We start from the raw sequence: 16,704 nt of genomic DNA, 5'->3' as shown, positions 1-16,704 counted from the left end.
ACATTCAGTGGCTCTGCATATAAGTACCAGAATCCATTAGTGGTTGATTGATTAAGCCTGGAATGAAATTTGGAGTGGATTGATTTCCAAAAAGGATCTATAAATTTTGTGGATGAACACTGAAGTGCAGCACAGGTTCCAAATTAGTGTTCATGATGGAAGCAGTCTCACAGAATGTCTTCAAGTAGTGCCAGCTGATGGCAGGATTGAAAGACCATGACAGTAGTCCCCAGACATTTAATTTAAGAGTTGAAGGTAATAAACACATTTGATACACTGTTTTTTTATAAACCATATTTTATATGCCATTCTCAACATACTCCCGTATTATAGTGTCAGTGAAAAGACTCATGAAAAAATGAATAGACAAAAAGACCGCCATAACTCCTGCAAACAAGCAGATGGGATTAACTCCAAAAAGAAACCACATATGAGCCACCCTCCGCTGATGTAGAATCTCAACCACCAGCGTGTGAGGTGAAATAGACCAACTGTTAACTGTGGAGCATGCCCGCCTGACCAAACGCTATTGCTTGTTCCTGTTGAGGATAAAAACTGGAACCAAAACATACATGTCTACCACCTGGGAGAAGCAGACAACTAGAGCGTCATTCTTATAGCATGGTGGGCTGGTCTTTTGAAGGGGCTACCCACTCATGTGTTGATCTGTAAATCAGGCACATCAACCATGCTGCTAAATTGCTGCCATTTTGGTTAGTATAAAACCTTTGTGGAAAAGTGAACATGAATAAAGGAATATAAGTGTGGGATTATGTGTCCCAAAACACACCGGTCCTTAATGAAGACCTTTGTGATGCTAAATGGGCTGATCATAGTATATATATATAAAAATAAGTAGGGGCAGATTTACAAGAAAATGGCTCCTCGCCCTGATGCACCACTTTTCTTGTGTCACTCTACTGGCACCTAATGACACCATGGTTGCGCTATATTGTCAATACAGTGCACCACGGCAGTAGTTAGCACAATAGCGTCAACATTTTTGATGCTATTGTGATGCTTTGCTGCACTAGCGTCAAGTAGGTTAATATGGGTGCATTATGTTAACTCCTTCCTTGAGCAGGCATTAAAATCAACAGAACAAAATGTCGCAGTGAAATCTTGTAAATTTCACTGCACCATTTTTTTGGGCCGCCCTGCGTGGGAACTCCCTCCTTGCACATATTATGCCTGGTGAAGGCATAATGTGACGCAAGGGGTTACAAAGTGGCGCAATGCATCCATTGCACAACTTTGTAAATATGGGGTGGGGGAATGGCCTACGTAGCGCCGCCTTGGCAAAAAACAAATGATGCTAAGGTGACGCTAAGAGGCACTAGGGGGCTTGTAAATCTGCTCCATAGGTTGGTAATAAAAGTGGATCATTCAAGGTATTTCCTAAAGTGAAATGAAATAAGCCCTCTAATGGGTAAGTGCATATAGAATTACCCTGAACCTATAAAGAAAGAGAAAGGGAGAGATGATCGTATGTTTCGAATTGCGACTTCCTAATTGCGATTCAGTGCAAATCGCAATTAGGGAATCTCAATTCCAAATATTGAAAACTCCACTGAATTACATTTGCCATTCCCAGTGGGTCACAAATAGACCTACCTCATTAATATTCATGAGGTAGGTCTTGCTTTGTGACCCATTGGGAATCACAAAACATCACAGGGATGGTGGTCTGTCAGACCATCATGTCTGTGATTGCTTTTAAATAAAGCAATCTTTTTTTTAAATGCAACCCGTTTTCCTTAAAGAAGAACAGGATGCGTTAAAAAAAGAATAATGAAAAGTTTTCCTTTCATTTTTTAAGAGCAGGCAGTGTTCCGTGGGACTGCTGCCTGCTCTTAAAAAATGCTTTTACAGACATTCAGAAAGGGGACATTCACAAAGTTTGAGAATGGATTACCACCAGCTTCAAGTTGGTGATAACCTGCGGAAGTTCTGCGACTACATTTTGGTCGCCAAACATTCAATCATACCACTGCGATTCGGTTTTAGGAAGGGATGCCCTAAACACGCCCTTGCTAAAGCCGATTCTCAATGCCAAGTTGCGATTCATCGAATGGCAATTTTGCATTTGGAACATCCCAGAGAGTTTTTTAGATTTGATCATCTGGCCCATAGTTTCTTATTCCATAAAGTCATGTCAGGGTGCCTTCAATACCCAAAGTGTATTAGTGACAGTAATTGGATAGGATCCTGGTATGACAACAGTGTAACAGATGTACAGAATGTGTATTGCTGTTATGGGTAAAGCCAGTTCAAGCATAGGTAATGGCCCAGTGGGGATTATACATGAGTGTTATTTCATTCAATCAAATCATTTGGGTCAATTTTATCTGTTTCTTCAGAGAAAAACCCATTTTGTCTTTTAATGGATAGGATATATTCAGCTCCGTGAAGGTGGGGGGTCACTGTGTTCCAATGCGCTACAGAACTGTCCATTCAAAAATGGTGGATTTATGATTCATGTTTTTGAAGTGTGAGACTAAGGGCCATATGTACGAACACATTTTCCCATAGACACAGAATGGGTAAAACCCTTTGCTACATCTGGCCCCAACTGTAGTAAGTGTGCCAGCTTTGATAGTAGTAATGTGCTCCTGATTGTGAGTCTTAACCTTCTTTGTAGTCAGGTGAATGTAAAATTTATTAAAAGTGCATTTTAGTCTGTACACCAGGCGTGTGGTGTTACAATTCATAAAGGCTTTTTGAAAACCAGTACTGCTAGAATGCGAGTACGCTGAGGAGGTGGGGGAGACACACCCGCAAGCCACGAGCAGAGGCACACAGGAGACACACAGGAAGCGGCTGTACTGATGAAGCCGTGGTGCCAGGAGCCACTGTGAGCCACTCAGACCTGTCTGCGCCTCAGTGGCCACAGTGGCCTGATTCTAAATGACCCGAACCCCTTAAGCCTGGTGTGAGATCTTGTGGGCTGTGGGGCTACAGCCGGGTTGGAGTTGGCTGGAGCCTGTAAAACCAGGGGGCATATTTATACTCTGTTTGCGCCGGAATTGCGTTGTTTTTTTTGACGCAATTCCGACACAAAACTAACTCCATATTTATACTTTGGCGTTAGACGTGTCTAGCGCCAAAGTCCATGGAGTTTGCGTCATTTTTTAGCGTGGACACCTACTTTGCGTTAATGATATGCAAGGTAGGCGTTCCCGTCTAAAAAAGTGACTCCGAGGCATGTGCGCCGTATTTACACTCCCGGGCAAAAATGTCGCCCGGGAGTGGGCGGGTCAAAAAAAATGACGTCCAGCCGCTTTTGCGTCGTTTTTTAGCGCCTGGTCAGGGCAGGCGTTAAGGGACTTGTGGGCTCGGAAGGAGCCCAGAGGTGCCCTCCCATGCCCCCAGGGACCCCCCCTGCCACCCTTGCCCACCCCAGGAGGACGCCTAAGGATGGAGGGACCCATCCCAGGGAACATAAGGTAAGTTCAGGTAAGTATTATTATTATTTTTTTTTGTGGCATAGGGGGGCCTGATTTGTGCCCCCCTACATGCCACTATGCCCAATGACCATGCCCAGGGGACAGGAGTCCCCTGGGCATGGCCATTGGGCAAGGGGGCATGACTCCTGTCTTTGCTAAGACAGGAGTCATTTCAATGGGGGTTGGGAGTCGTAAAAAATGGCGCAAATCGGGTTGAGGCGATAATTTTGCCTCAGCCTGACTTGCCCCATTTTTTGGCGCCCAAGCTCCATATTCCCCTACGCCGGCGCTGCCTGGTGTACGTAATTTTTTTTGACGCACACCAGGCAGCGCCGCCGGCTAACGCCGGCTAACGTCATTGAATAAATACGGCGCCCGCATGGCGCTTCAGAATGGCGTTAGATTTTTTGACGCACAACTGCGTTGGCGCAGCTGTGCGTCAAAAAGTATAAATATGGCCCCAGGTTGGAATACATGTTTCCTACTTGTTTTGATTGGCAGATGCGGCCTGCTAAAAAAGTTGCAAAAATTCAGTTACTCCTGCAGGCACTTTGTTGTGTTTGTCATGGGCCCACCCATGATGCTCACTGTTTGAGGGAGATGAATTTAATCTCCACTGCACCATTTTAGAAAGTGGACCTAATAAAAAGCCCGGGGACGTTTCCCTCGTGGCCAGTGACTATCTACCAGTGCCAGCGTATCATTTATACCACGGCTGTTCCCAAGCGGTCTGTGTTGCGAGGTGCTCTAACCTCGCGACACAACAAATTGGCAACGTAGGTGGGATATTGTTCCCGGTGCCCCTTGTGCCCGTACCTGCTGTCCATGTGGCTTGCGGCTGAGGACTGTTTCGCTGCGGCCTTCCATCAGCCGTGCGGCCGCACACGCTTCCCGATGAGGTGGTGTAGGCCGTGCTCTGCTGCATACGCATCTCGATGCCTCCTCTGCTGTTGCTGGGGCAACAATGCTGCCTTGTTTCTTCTGAGTCAGAAGGGGACTCCTTGTGTGTTAAGTGGCGGTGCTGGGCGTGTGGAGGCCAACTTTGCACACGCACGTGGTGTTCATCAAGAAACCAAATGATTTGCACGGACATGCCTGATAAACGACCCCTGAGCAATATATTGTACCGGTAATACAACAGACAAGCAAAAGCACACAGAAATCAATCATTTCTCATGAACATTGTGCTAATAAAAAAAATTAAAAAATAAACAGCAACTCTAAAGACACACAAGAGACTATATATAAGTGTCCCAAAAACTCCTAAGCACCACATAGATCCCGAAATGGCAGGGAGTCCTCCCACACGTGCATATCTACACTGGGCTCGCTGTACTTTGACATGGGTGTTCCAGAATATTCACAACAAAGGAGACAGCATCTGGCAGTCCAGTAACACGCAAAATACAGGTGTGAGCGAACTTTCAATCATAGGCCCATATTTTGCGACACATGCAAAAACAACAGTTGATGGAAGAAATGTAGACCAAATGAAACATTCACCCCCAGTCACAGATCTGGGTTTAATCCGTCAGATTTTTTGCTCACCATGCCGTTCCAGTTTGGGCCCAGCAATATGCAAATCAGTCTTGACCCTGTTCCCCATGGGAACAGTCCAGCCTGAACTGCCAGCCCAGGTCCTCCCTGGACCAGAAACAAGCATCCTGGGACCGGTTTCGGGGTATCACCCCTCTTCAGCCAAGTTAGCTTGAATCTGGTGGCATAGTGAGCAGGGGACCCACGTCTGGGCATACCCTTCCCACTTAGGGCGACAAATGCAAAAACAACAGTTGATGGAAGGAATGTAGACCAAATCAAACATTCACACCCAGTCACAGATCTGGGTTTAATCCATCCGTTTTTTTGCTCACCATGCCGTTCCAGTTTGGACCCAGCCATATGCTTCTGCGACACAGTGTGCAGACCCATATCTATGAGGCCACGCAAAGCCACTTTGCATGGCTTTTTATAGCCTTGTGAAGATTGCACACTGAGAAGTGCGGCTGCGAAGGCAGAAGCCACATGGAACTCAGCTTGCTTTGGGCTTGAGGGTCGAGGACGACTTTGAGCTGAGCCAGAACCAGGCCTCTGACCCGAACCTTCAGTGATTCGCCCACATCTAGTTCTTCTTGGTGCTTGATTCAACTTCACTTTGTTCCTTGTCCTTCTGAATCGCCATCTCTGGATCCTGCCTACTGTTAAGCATTTCCAGTGTCACAGTGAACGTCTAGCTCCACCTGCTGGACAACTTTAATAATATTCTGAAGTTCATTTAATGGTGAATTTTGTATACTGTGCCCAGTTCGGTGTTTAAAAATAAATAAATCATTGCAACCCCCCGACTCACCGCCCCAAGAATGATAATGTATGTTTTCACAGTTATTCCATAAAATGTGTTAACATATTTAAACATTGCAGTTATCCCTTTTCAAAATGCAATCAAATACATGATTCGAAACATACAATTCTGTTCAGCCAGATCTTACCAAAGTGTACACGTATCATTAGGAGGCCCTCATCCTTTGACACCTATTCCCAGCCAGGATATAAATGACAGCATATGTTAGTAGTGGCACATTACAAAGTGACCTTCTGCCGCTCAGTTTTTTCCAGTAAAAAGAAAGCTCTGTTACCAGTATGATGGTTTTCTTGGACAGCGATTAGCCCCATCCATTGGGATCAAAGAAGGCTACCCGGGGAGGGGGTGGGAGGGGGGATGCCTCCAAGTTTGAAGACCTCTACAATATAGGCCATATTTTCAAGCCCCTTGTGCTGCTGGTGCATCACTGTTTCTGACGCTTCTGCGACACAGTGTGCAGACCCATATCTATGAGGCCACGCAAAGCCACTTTGCATGGCTTTTTATAGCCTCGTAGATATGGTGTAAGGCAACACAGCACAAGTTGCTACATTGTCTTACACTGCATCAGGGAGGCATACCATGGGCGAGGCAGGGAGTGTTCCCACGTAACATCATGGGTTTTGACGCATTCCCAGATTTACAAAAATCTGTAAACCTGGGAATGCGTCAAAACTGTACGCATCCCCAGGGCAGGTGCAACAAGGAGAAATATATTTTTTTCTCCTCATTGTTTCCTCCTTCTATGTGTGCTGCACAAAGCATCTTTGGTTTGTTTTTGTGCAGGATGGTGCCCCATTCTGCACAAAAACAATCCTGCCAACAATGCAGACACCCATGGACCATGGTGAAAAGGTGTCTGGTTTGGTGCTTGGTAGGAAATTGTACACCAGTGCTGGGGGAAAGGACAAAAATGCACTGTATTTTACTTTGGAAAACCTTTTGCCACATTATGCCTGGACCAGGCATAATGTATGCAAGGGGGATGTTCCGACACAGGGTGGCCCGAAAAAATGAGGCAGTGAAATTTACAACCTTTCACTTCACCATTTTTTCTGACATTTCTAATGCCTGCTCAGAACAGGTGTTAAAATGATGAACCATTTTAATCAATGGGCCTGCCTATGCTTTGCTGCACGAGCGTCAGAATTGTTGATGCTAGTGCAGCAAAGGACAACAATAGCATAAACAATGTTGATGCTATTGTCCTAGCGACTGCCATGGTGCACCATATTGTAAATACGGTGCAACCATGGTGTTGTTAGGTGGGGTAGGGGCGATGCAAGAAAAGTGGTGCATCAGGACTGATGTGCCACTTCCTTGTAAATATGCCCCTATCTGTCTAAGTTTTAGTCAACCTAGCTCAATTGTTAATAATTTGACAATTATAATCAGAGCTGGATAGTACAGCCATGTCACATCTCTGCATCTATATCAGACCTCTGTTTACCAGGAACTAAATACTTATTCTGTCCTGTATTATTATTACAAATGTCTCAGAGATGCTATCTATACTTTAATATGGGAACAATGTACATGGTTAAAAACAAAAGTGCATGTTACTATCTGTTAATTACATCTGACCAAATTGTTTCATTGCCTTAAGTTCTATTGAGAACTTCTTGAGGGCCAGATCACCCTGAAATATCCATGAACATATGAAGGGGACCGTGGGCAGTCCAACAATGAGTGTAGTTGTCAGGGAGTAAAGGCAGTGAGTGTGATTCTTGAGGTAACACTTAGCAAGGTGACAGGGCAACTTAAGTACCAGGCTACTCCAGGGGTGTAACAAAGGGCCAGTACAGCCCCCGGTGTGCGGGGGGCTCCTGAGCTTCAGGGGGCCCAGTCAGCACAGCACATGGCCTGAGTGAGTCTGGTGGGGGCCCCTCCATCTTCTGTGCAGGGGGGGCCCTCTCCAGTTTTGTTACACCACTGGGCTACTCAAAGAAACCGTAGACACAGAGCTATAAAGGACAGGAGACAGGCAAGAACAAGGCGGGATCAAAGTAAAGGATGTAAAGTATATGGCAACAGGCTCTTAGTAGCTTAGGGAATGCACTTTGGGCTAACACTAGCAGATTGCTCTTAACAACAGTCCTACAGAAAAGTCATAATGTGAGGCTGCTGTTGGAATCTGTTGTACTCAGTACAAGGTTGACCAAACGTGACAACAAAGCTGAGACAGGTAAGACTTCAGAAGACCTGAGAGCAACAATATAAGTATTTCCCTTATCTGATCAGAGAGGAAACCAAGCCAGAGGTCACACTGCAAACGAATATGGACTTCAACAGACAGTAGACTCCATTTGGAATGGAACAGAAAACCAAAGTGTAGAGAATGGCCAGAATACAGGACAGGCAAGAAGGCAAGGACACAGGAAGAAAGCAAGGACAAGGAGTTATAAACATGGCCAGAAATCAAGTACAGGAATACAGGGATCATGAGCAATCTGTTCCCAACAGGCACTAGGGCAAGTAATGCCCTGTTGGTACAGGAAAACCGCAACTAGGATTCAGATCAAGGAATTTAAGAATGTGCCCAACAGGCACTGGAACAAGTAATGCCCTCCTGACACATGCAATAAACACAGGAATTCAGAACAAGGTCAGAACAGGAAATCAGAACTAGAATACAAAGGGAACTACTGCCAATGCAGGAGCAAATTTTTAAAGGGGTATGACACTTTAGCACCATGTAACGAGGTGCAAAAGCAAAGCAACCTTTACAATGCAATTTATCAAGCCACATAAGGCCATGCAAGCTCACCAAGAGTAATGCAATACAGTACTAATCGCCGCTTTGTGTTACTCTGCCCCAGGGAGATGTTCCATGGGTGGTGCCTGGGTGTTGCACACAAGACCCATGGATTGTGATGCATTTCCAGATTTACCATATGTGGTAGACCTGGGAATTCCCCAAAACTGCTATACCTCCTGAGGTGAGGCCTAATGAGGAGAAATATGTTTATTTCTCCTCAACTTTGTTTCCTTTTTTCGTTTGTGCTGCATAGATAGAGAAAAATACCTCAGGGGATTGTGTTTGTGCAAAAGGTTTCCCCTCCTGCACAAAAACAATGCTGCTTACAACTCAGGCACCCTTGCACCATGGTGCAAGGGTGCCTAAGTTGGCACTAGGCAGTACATTGTGCTCCAGTGTTGTAAAAAGGCAAGAATGCTCCATATAATGCTAGATTCAGCATATTCCTGCCCTTTTCCTGTCACACAGTGCAGCACTGCGCAGCACAGCAAGGTGAGTTGCTGTGCTGCATGACCTTTGAATAAATGTGCCCCTGAATACAAGGTCAGAAGCCCAACAGGGAAAACAGAGAAATCAGGATATCAGGCTAGAAATGATAGACAGAAAGAAAAGTGAGACAGTGAAGCAAGGGAAGAGCACAATGCTGCACATGGCTGCCACAGGAAAGAAGGACACTGTAAGTAGCAGGAATCAGGACTCGTCTCAGGTTTCAATGATTCTGCAGTGCAGACAACTGGACAAAAAAGCAGGAGCTCCCAGTAATGGCAGTTGAAACATGAATTCTGAATGCAGAGGCCAGGCCTAATACCTCCTCCTAGGTCACAGCAACACAAGGTGACAGGAATTCAGAAAAGGTGTGAGCGAGCCACAGCACAGTGCAGGTAAGAGCGTTAACAGACCCTCCTCCAGTTCTCTGTTTCAAGGAGTGCACTGAAGTTACAGGAAGCAACCAGTGAGCAGAATTAATCCCCGCAGTGGATCAAGGATTGGATTGTGTTTCAGGACATGCCAGTAATGCAAAGGAGCACATGAGCATGCTGGTATCCATAAGGCAGTGTTCAGAGTATGATAAGATTTACCAAAAGACTCCTCTCCATCTGTCACACTTAAGGCATATAAGCAGGAACTGTGCAATCGTGCAGTGATTTATCCATAGCAATAGATTTGCTGCATTTGTCACATAATTCATCATCTGCCGCATAGTCTGAAGATTTTAACAAAAATGATTGTTTCTAGCTCAAACAGTTCAAAAGTTACTAAAAATGCAGCAACACATGATTCCGCACAGTGGAAGGCCCTTTGCAAAGCTGGACTAGTCACCTTTCTTTTGCTTATTTCTCTATTTGGGCATACATTCAGTGGCTCTGCATATAAGTACCAGAATCCATTAGTGGTTGATTGATTAAGCCTGGAATGAAATTTGGAGTGGATTGATTTCCAAAAAGGATCTATAAATTTTGTGGATGAACACTGAAGTGCAGCACAGGTTCCAAATTAGTGTTCATGATGGAAGCAGTCTCACAGAATGTCTTCAAGTAGTGCCAGCTGATGGCAGGATTGAAAGACCATGACAGTAGTCCCCAGACATTTAATTTAAGAGTTGAAGGTAATAAACACATTTGATACACTGTTTTTTTATAAACCATATTTTATATGCCATTCTCAACATACTCCCGTATTATAGTGTCAGTGAAAAGACTCATGAAAAAATGAATAGACAAAAAGACCGCCATAACTCCTGCAAACAAGCAGATGGGATTAACTCCAAAAAGAAACCACATATGAGCCACCCTCCGCTGATGTAGAATCTCAACCACCAGCGTGTGAGGTGAAATAGACCAACTGTTAACTGTGGAGCATGCCCGCCTGACCAAACGCTATTGCTTGTTCCTGTTGAGGATAAAAACTGGAACCAAAACATACATGTCTACCACCTGGGAGAAGCAGACAACTAGAGCGTCATTCTTATAGCATGGTGGGCTGGTCTTTTGAAGGGGCTACCCACTCATGTGTTGATCTGTAAATCAGGCACATCAACCATGCTGCTAAATTGCTGCCATTTTGGTTAGTATAAAACCTTTGTGGAAAAGTGAACATGAATAAAGGAATATAAGTGTGGGATTATGTGTCCCAAAACACACCGGTCCTTAATGAAGACCTTTGTGATGCTAAATGGGCTGATCATAGTATATATATATAAAAATAAGTAGGGGCAGATTTACAAGAAAATGGCTCCTCGCCCTGATGCACCACTTTTCTTGTGTCACTCTACTGGCACCTAATGACACCATGGTTGCGCTATATTGTCAATACAGTGCACCACGGCAGTAGTTAGCACAATAGCGTCAACATTTTTGATGCTATTGTGATGCTTTGCTGCACTAGCGTCAAGTAGGTTAATATGGGTGCATTATGTTAACTCCTTCCTTGAGCAGGCATTAAAATCAACAGAACAAAATGTCGCAGTGAAATCTTGTAAATTTCACTGCACCATTTTTTTGGGCCGCCCTGCGTGGGAACTCCCTCCTTGCACATATTATGCCTGGTGAAGGCATAATGTGACGCAAGGGGTTACAAAGTGGCGCAATGCATCCATTGCACAACTTTGTAAATATGGGGTGGGGGAATGGCCTACGTAGCGCCGCCTTGGCAAAAAACAAATGATGCTAAGGTGACGCTAAGAGGCACTAGGGGGCTTGTAAATCTGCTCCATAGGTTGGTAATAAAAGTGGATCATTCAAGGTATTTCCTAAAGTGAAATGAAATAAGCCCTCTAATGGGTAAGTGCATATAGAATTACCCTGAACCTATAAAGAAAGAGAAAGGGAGAGATGATCGTATGTTTCGAATTGCGACTTCCTAATTGCGATTCAGTGCAAATCGCAATTAGGGAATCTCAATTCCAAATATTGAAAACTCCACTGAATTACATTTGCCATTCCCAGTGGGTCACAAATAGACCTACCTCATTAATATTCATGAGGTAGGTCTTGCTTTGTGACCCATTGGGAATCACAAAACATCACAGGGATGGTGGTCTGTCAGACCATCATGTCTGTGATTGCTTTTAAATAAAGCAATCTTTTTTTTAAATGCAACCCGTTTTCCTTAAAGAAGAACAGGATGCGTTAAAAAAAGAATAATGAAAAGTTTTCCTTTCATTTTTTAAGAGCAGGCAGTGTTCCGTGGGACTGCTGCCTGCTCTTAAAAAATGCTTTTACAGACATTCAGAAAGGGGACATTCACAAAGTTTGAGAATGGATTACCACCAGCTTCAAGTTGGTGATAACCTGCGGAAGTTCTGCGACTACATTTTGGTCGCCAAACATTCAATCATACCACTGCGATTCGGTTTTAGGAAGGGATGCCCTAAACACGCCCTTGCTAAAGCCGATTCTCAATGCCAAGTTGCGATTCATCGAATGGCAATTTTGCATTTGGAACATCCCAGAGAGTTTTTTAGATTTGATCATCTGGCCCATAGTTTCTTATTCCATAAAGTCATGTCAGGGTGCCTTCAATACCCAAAGTGTATTAGTGACAGTAATTGGATAGGATCCTGGTATGACAACAGTGTAACAGATGTACAGAATGTGTATTGCTGTTATGGGTAAAGCCAGTTCAAGCATAGGTAATGGCCCAGTGGGGATTATACATGAGTGTTATTTCATTCAATCAAATCATTTGGGTCAATTTTATCTGTTTCTTCAGAGAAAAACCCATTTTGTCTTTTAATGGATAGGATATATTCAGCTCCGTGAAGGTGGGGGGTCACTGTGTTCCAATGCGCTACAGAACTGTCCATTCAAAAATGGTGGATTTATGATTCATGTTTTTGAAGTGTGAGACTAAGGGCCATATGTACGAACACATTTTCCCATAGACACAGAATGGGTAAAACCCTTTGCTACATCTGGCCCCAACTGTAGTAAGTGTGCCAGCTTTGATAGTAGTAATGTGCTCCTGATTGTGAGTCTTAACCTTCTTTGTAGTCAGGTGAATGTAAAATTTATTAAAAGTGCATTTTAGTCTGTACACCAGGCGTGTGGTGTTACAATTCATAAAGGCTTTTTGAAAACCAGTACTGCTAGAATGCGAGTACGCTGAGGAGGTGGGGGAGACACACCCGCAAGCCACGAGCAGAGGCACACAGGAGACACACAGGAAGCGGCTGTACTGATGAAGCCGTGGTGCCAGGAGCCACTGTGAGCCACTCAGACCTGTCTGCGCCTCAGTGGCCACAGTGGCCTGATTCTAAATGACCCGAACCCCTTAAGCCTGGTGTGAGATCTTGTGGGCTGTGGGGCTACAGCCGGGTTGGAGTTGGCTGGAGCCTGTAAAACCAGGGGGCATATTTATACTCTGTTTGCGCCGGAATTGCGTTGTTTTTTTTGACGCAATTCCGACACAAAACTAACTCCATATTTATACTTTGGCGTTAGACGTGTCTAGCGCCAAAGTCCATGGAGTTTGCGTCATTTTTTAGCGTGGACACCTACTTTGCGTTAATGATATGCAAGGTAGGCGTTCCCGTCTAAAAAAGTGACTCCGAGGCATGTGCGCCGTATTTACACTCCCGGGCAAAAATGTCGCCCGGGAGTGGGCGGGTCAAAAAAAATGACGTCCAGCCGCTTTTGCGTCGTTTTTTAGCGCCTGGTCAGGGCAGGCGTTAAGGGACTTGTGGGCTCGGAAGGAGCCCAGAGGTGCCCTCCCATGCCCCCAGGGACCCCCCCTGCCACCCTTGCCCACCCCAGGAGGACGCCTAAGGATGGAGGGACCCATCCCAGGGAACATAAGGTAAGTTCAGGTAAGTATTATTATTATTTTTTTTTGTGGCATAGGGGGGCCTGATTTGTGCCCCCCTACATGCCACTATGCCCAATGACCAAGCCCAGGGGACAGGAGTCCCCTGGGCATGGCCATTGGGCAAGGGGGCATGACTCCTGTCTTTGCTAAGACAGGAGTCATTTCAATGGGGGTTGGGAGTCGTAAAAAATGGCGCAAATCGGGTTGAGGCGATAATTTTGCCTCAGCCTGACTTGCCCCATTTTTTGGCGCCCAAGCTCCATATTCCCCTACGCCGGCGCTGCCTGGTGTACGTAATTTTTTTTGACGCACACCAGGCAGCGCCGCCGGCTAACGCCGGCTAACGTCATTGAATAAATACGGCGCCCGCATGGCGCTTCAGAATGGCGTTAGATTTTTTGACGCACAACTGCGTTGGCGCAGCTGTGCGTCAAAAAGTATAAATATGGCCCCAGGTTGGAATACATGTTTCCTACTTGTTTTGATTGGCAGATGCGGCCTGCTAAAAAAGTTGCAAAAATTCAGTTACTCCTGCAGGCACTTTGTTGTGTTTGTCATGGGCCCACCCATGATGCTCACTGTTTGAGGGAGATGAATTTAATCTCCACTGCACCATTTTAGAAAGTGGACCTAATAAAAAGCCCGGGGACGTTTCCCTCGTGGCCAGTGACTATCTACCAGTGCCAGCGTATCATTTATACTACGGCTGTTCCCAAGCGGTCTGTGTTGCGAGGTGCTCTAACCTCGCGACACAACAAATTGGCAACGTAGGTGGGATATTGTTCCCGGTGCCCCTTGTGCCCGTACCTGCTGTCCATGTGGCTTGCTGCTGAGGACTGTTTCGCTGCGGCCTTCCATCAGCCGTGCGGCCGCACACGCTTCCCGATGAGGTGGTGTAGGCCGTGCTCTGCTGCATACGCATCTCGATGCCTCCTCTGCTGTTGCTGGGGCAACAATGCTGCCTTGTTTCTTCGGAGTCAGAAGGGGACTCCTTGTGTGTTAAGTGGCGGTGCTGGGCGTGTGGAGGCCAACTTTGCACACGCACGTGGTGTTCATCAAGAAACCAAATGATTTGCACGGACATGCCTGATAAACGACCCCTGAGCAATATATTGTACCGGTAATACAACAGACAAGCAAAAGCACACAGAAATCAATCATTTCTCATGAACATTGTGCTAATAAAAAAAATTAAAAAATAAACAGCAACTCTAAAGACACACAAGAGACTATATATAAGTGTCCCAAAAACTCCTAAGCACCACATAGATCCCGAAATGGCAGGGAGTCCTCCCACACGTGCATATCTACACTGGGCTCGCTGTACTTTGACATGGGTGTTCCAGAATATTCACAACAAAGGAGACAGCATCTGGCAGTCCAGTAACACGCAAAATACAGGTGTGAGCGAACTTTCAATCATAGGCCCATATTTTGCGACACATGCAAAAACAACAGTTGATGGAAGAAATGTAGACCAAATGAAACATTCACCCCCAGTCACAGATCTGGGTTTAATCCGTCAGATTTTTTGCTCACCATGCCGTTCCAGTTTGGGCCCAGCAATATGCAAATCAGTCTTGACCCTGTTCCCCATGGGAACAGTCCAGCCTGAACTGCCAGCCCAGGTCCTCCCTGGACCAGAAACAAGCATCCTGGGACCGGTTTCGGGGTATCACCCCTCTTCAGCCAAGTTAGCTTGAATCTGGTGGCATAGTGAGCAGGGGACCCACGTCTGGGCATACCCTTCCCACTTAGGGCGACAAATGCAAAAACAACAGTTGATGGAAGGAATGTAGACCAAATCAAACATTCACACCCAGTCACAGATCTGGGTTTAATCCATCCGTTTTTTTGCTCACCATGCCGTTCCAGTTTGGACCCAGCCATATGCTTCTGCGACACAGTGTGCAGACCCATATCTATGAGGCCACGCAAAGCCACTTTGCATGGCTTTTTATAGCCTTGTGAAGATTGCACACTGAGAAGTGCGGCTGCGAAGGCAGAAGCCACATGGAACTCAGCTTGCTTTGGGCTTGAGGGTCGAGGACGACTTTGAGCTGAGCCAGAACCAGGCCTCTGACCCGAACCTTCAGTGATTCGCCCACATCTAGTTCTTCTTGGTGCTTGATTCAACTTCACTTTGTTCCTTGTCCTTCTGAATCGCCATCTCTGGATCCTGCCTACTGTTAAGCATTTCCAGTGTCACAGTGAACGTCTAGCTCCACCTGCTGGACAACTTTAATAATATTCTGAAGTTCATTTAATGGTGAATTTTGTATACTGTGCCCAGTTCGGTGTTTAAAAATAAATAAATCATTGCAACCCCCCGACTCACCGCCCCAAGAATGATAATGTATGTTTTCACAGTTATTCCATAAAATGTGTTAACATATTTAAACATTGCAGTTATCCCTTTTCAAAATGCAATCAAATACATGATTCGAAACATACTATTCTGTTCAGTCAGATCTTACCAAAGTGTACACGTATCATTAGGAGGCCCTCATCCTTTGACACCTATTCCCAGCCAGGATATAAATGACAGCATATGTTAGTAGTGGCACATTACAAAGTGACCTTCTGCCGCTCAGTTTTTTCCAGTAAAAAGAAAGCTCTGTTACCAGTATGATGGTTTTCTTGGACAGCGATTAGCCCCATCCATTGGGATCAAAGAAGGCTACCCGGGGAGGCGGTGGGAGGGGGGATGCCTCCAAGTTTGAAGACCTCTACAATATAGGCCATATTTTCAAGCCCCTTGTGCTGCTGGTGCATCACTGTTTCTGACGCTTCTGCGACACAGTGTGCAGACCCATATCTATGAGGCCACGCAAAGCCACTTTGCATGGCTTTTTATAGCCTCGTAGATATGGTGTAAGGCAACACAGCACAAGTTGCTACATTGTCTTACACTGCATCAGGGAGGCATACCATGGGCGAGGCAGGGAGTGTTCCCACGTAACATCATGGGTTTTGACGCATTCCCAGATTTACAAAAATCTGTAAACCTGGGAATGCGTCAAAACTGTACGCATCCCCAGGGCAGGTGCAACAAGGAGAAATATATTTTTTTCTCCTCATTGTTTCCTCCTTCTATGTGTGCTGCACAAAGCATCTTTGGTTTGTTTTTGTGCAGGATGGTGCCCCATTCTGCACAAAAACAATCCTGCCAACAATGCAGACACCCATGGACCATGGTGAAAAGGTGTCTGGTTTGGTGCTTGGTAGGAAATTGTACACCAGTGCTGGGGGAAAGGACAAAAATGCACTGTATTTTACTTTGGAAAACCTTTTGCCACATTATGCCTGGACCAGGCATAATGTATGCAAGGGGG

The sequence above is a fragment of the Pleurodeles waltl genome, chromosome 1_1 (assembly GCF_031143425.1).
Source record: "Pleurodeles waltl isolate 20211129_DDA chromosome 1_1, aPleWal1.hap1.20221129, whole genome shotgun sequence".
NCBI classification, from domain to species: Eukaryota; Metazoa; Chordata; class Amphibia; order Caudata; family Salamandridae; genus Pleurodeles; species Pleurodeles waltl.
The sequence above is the reverse complement of the archived record's forward strand: the minus strand, read 5'-3'. Positions refer to the sequence as shown.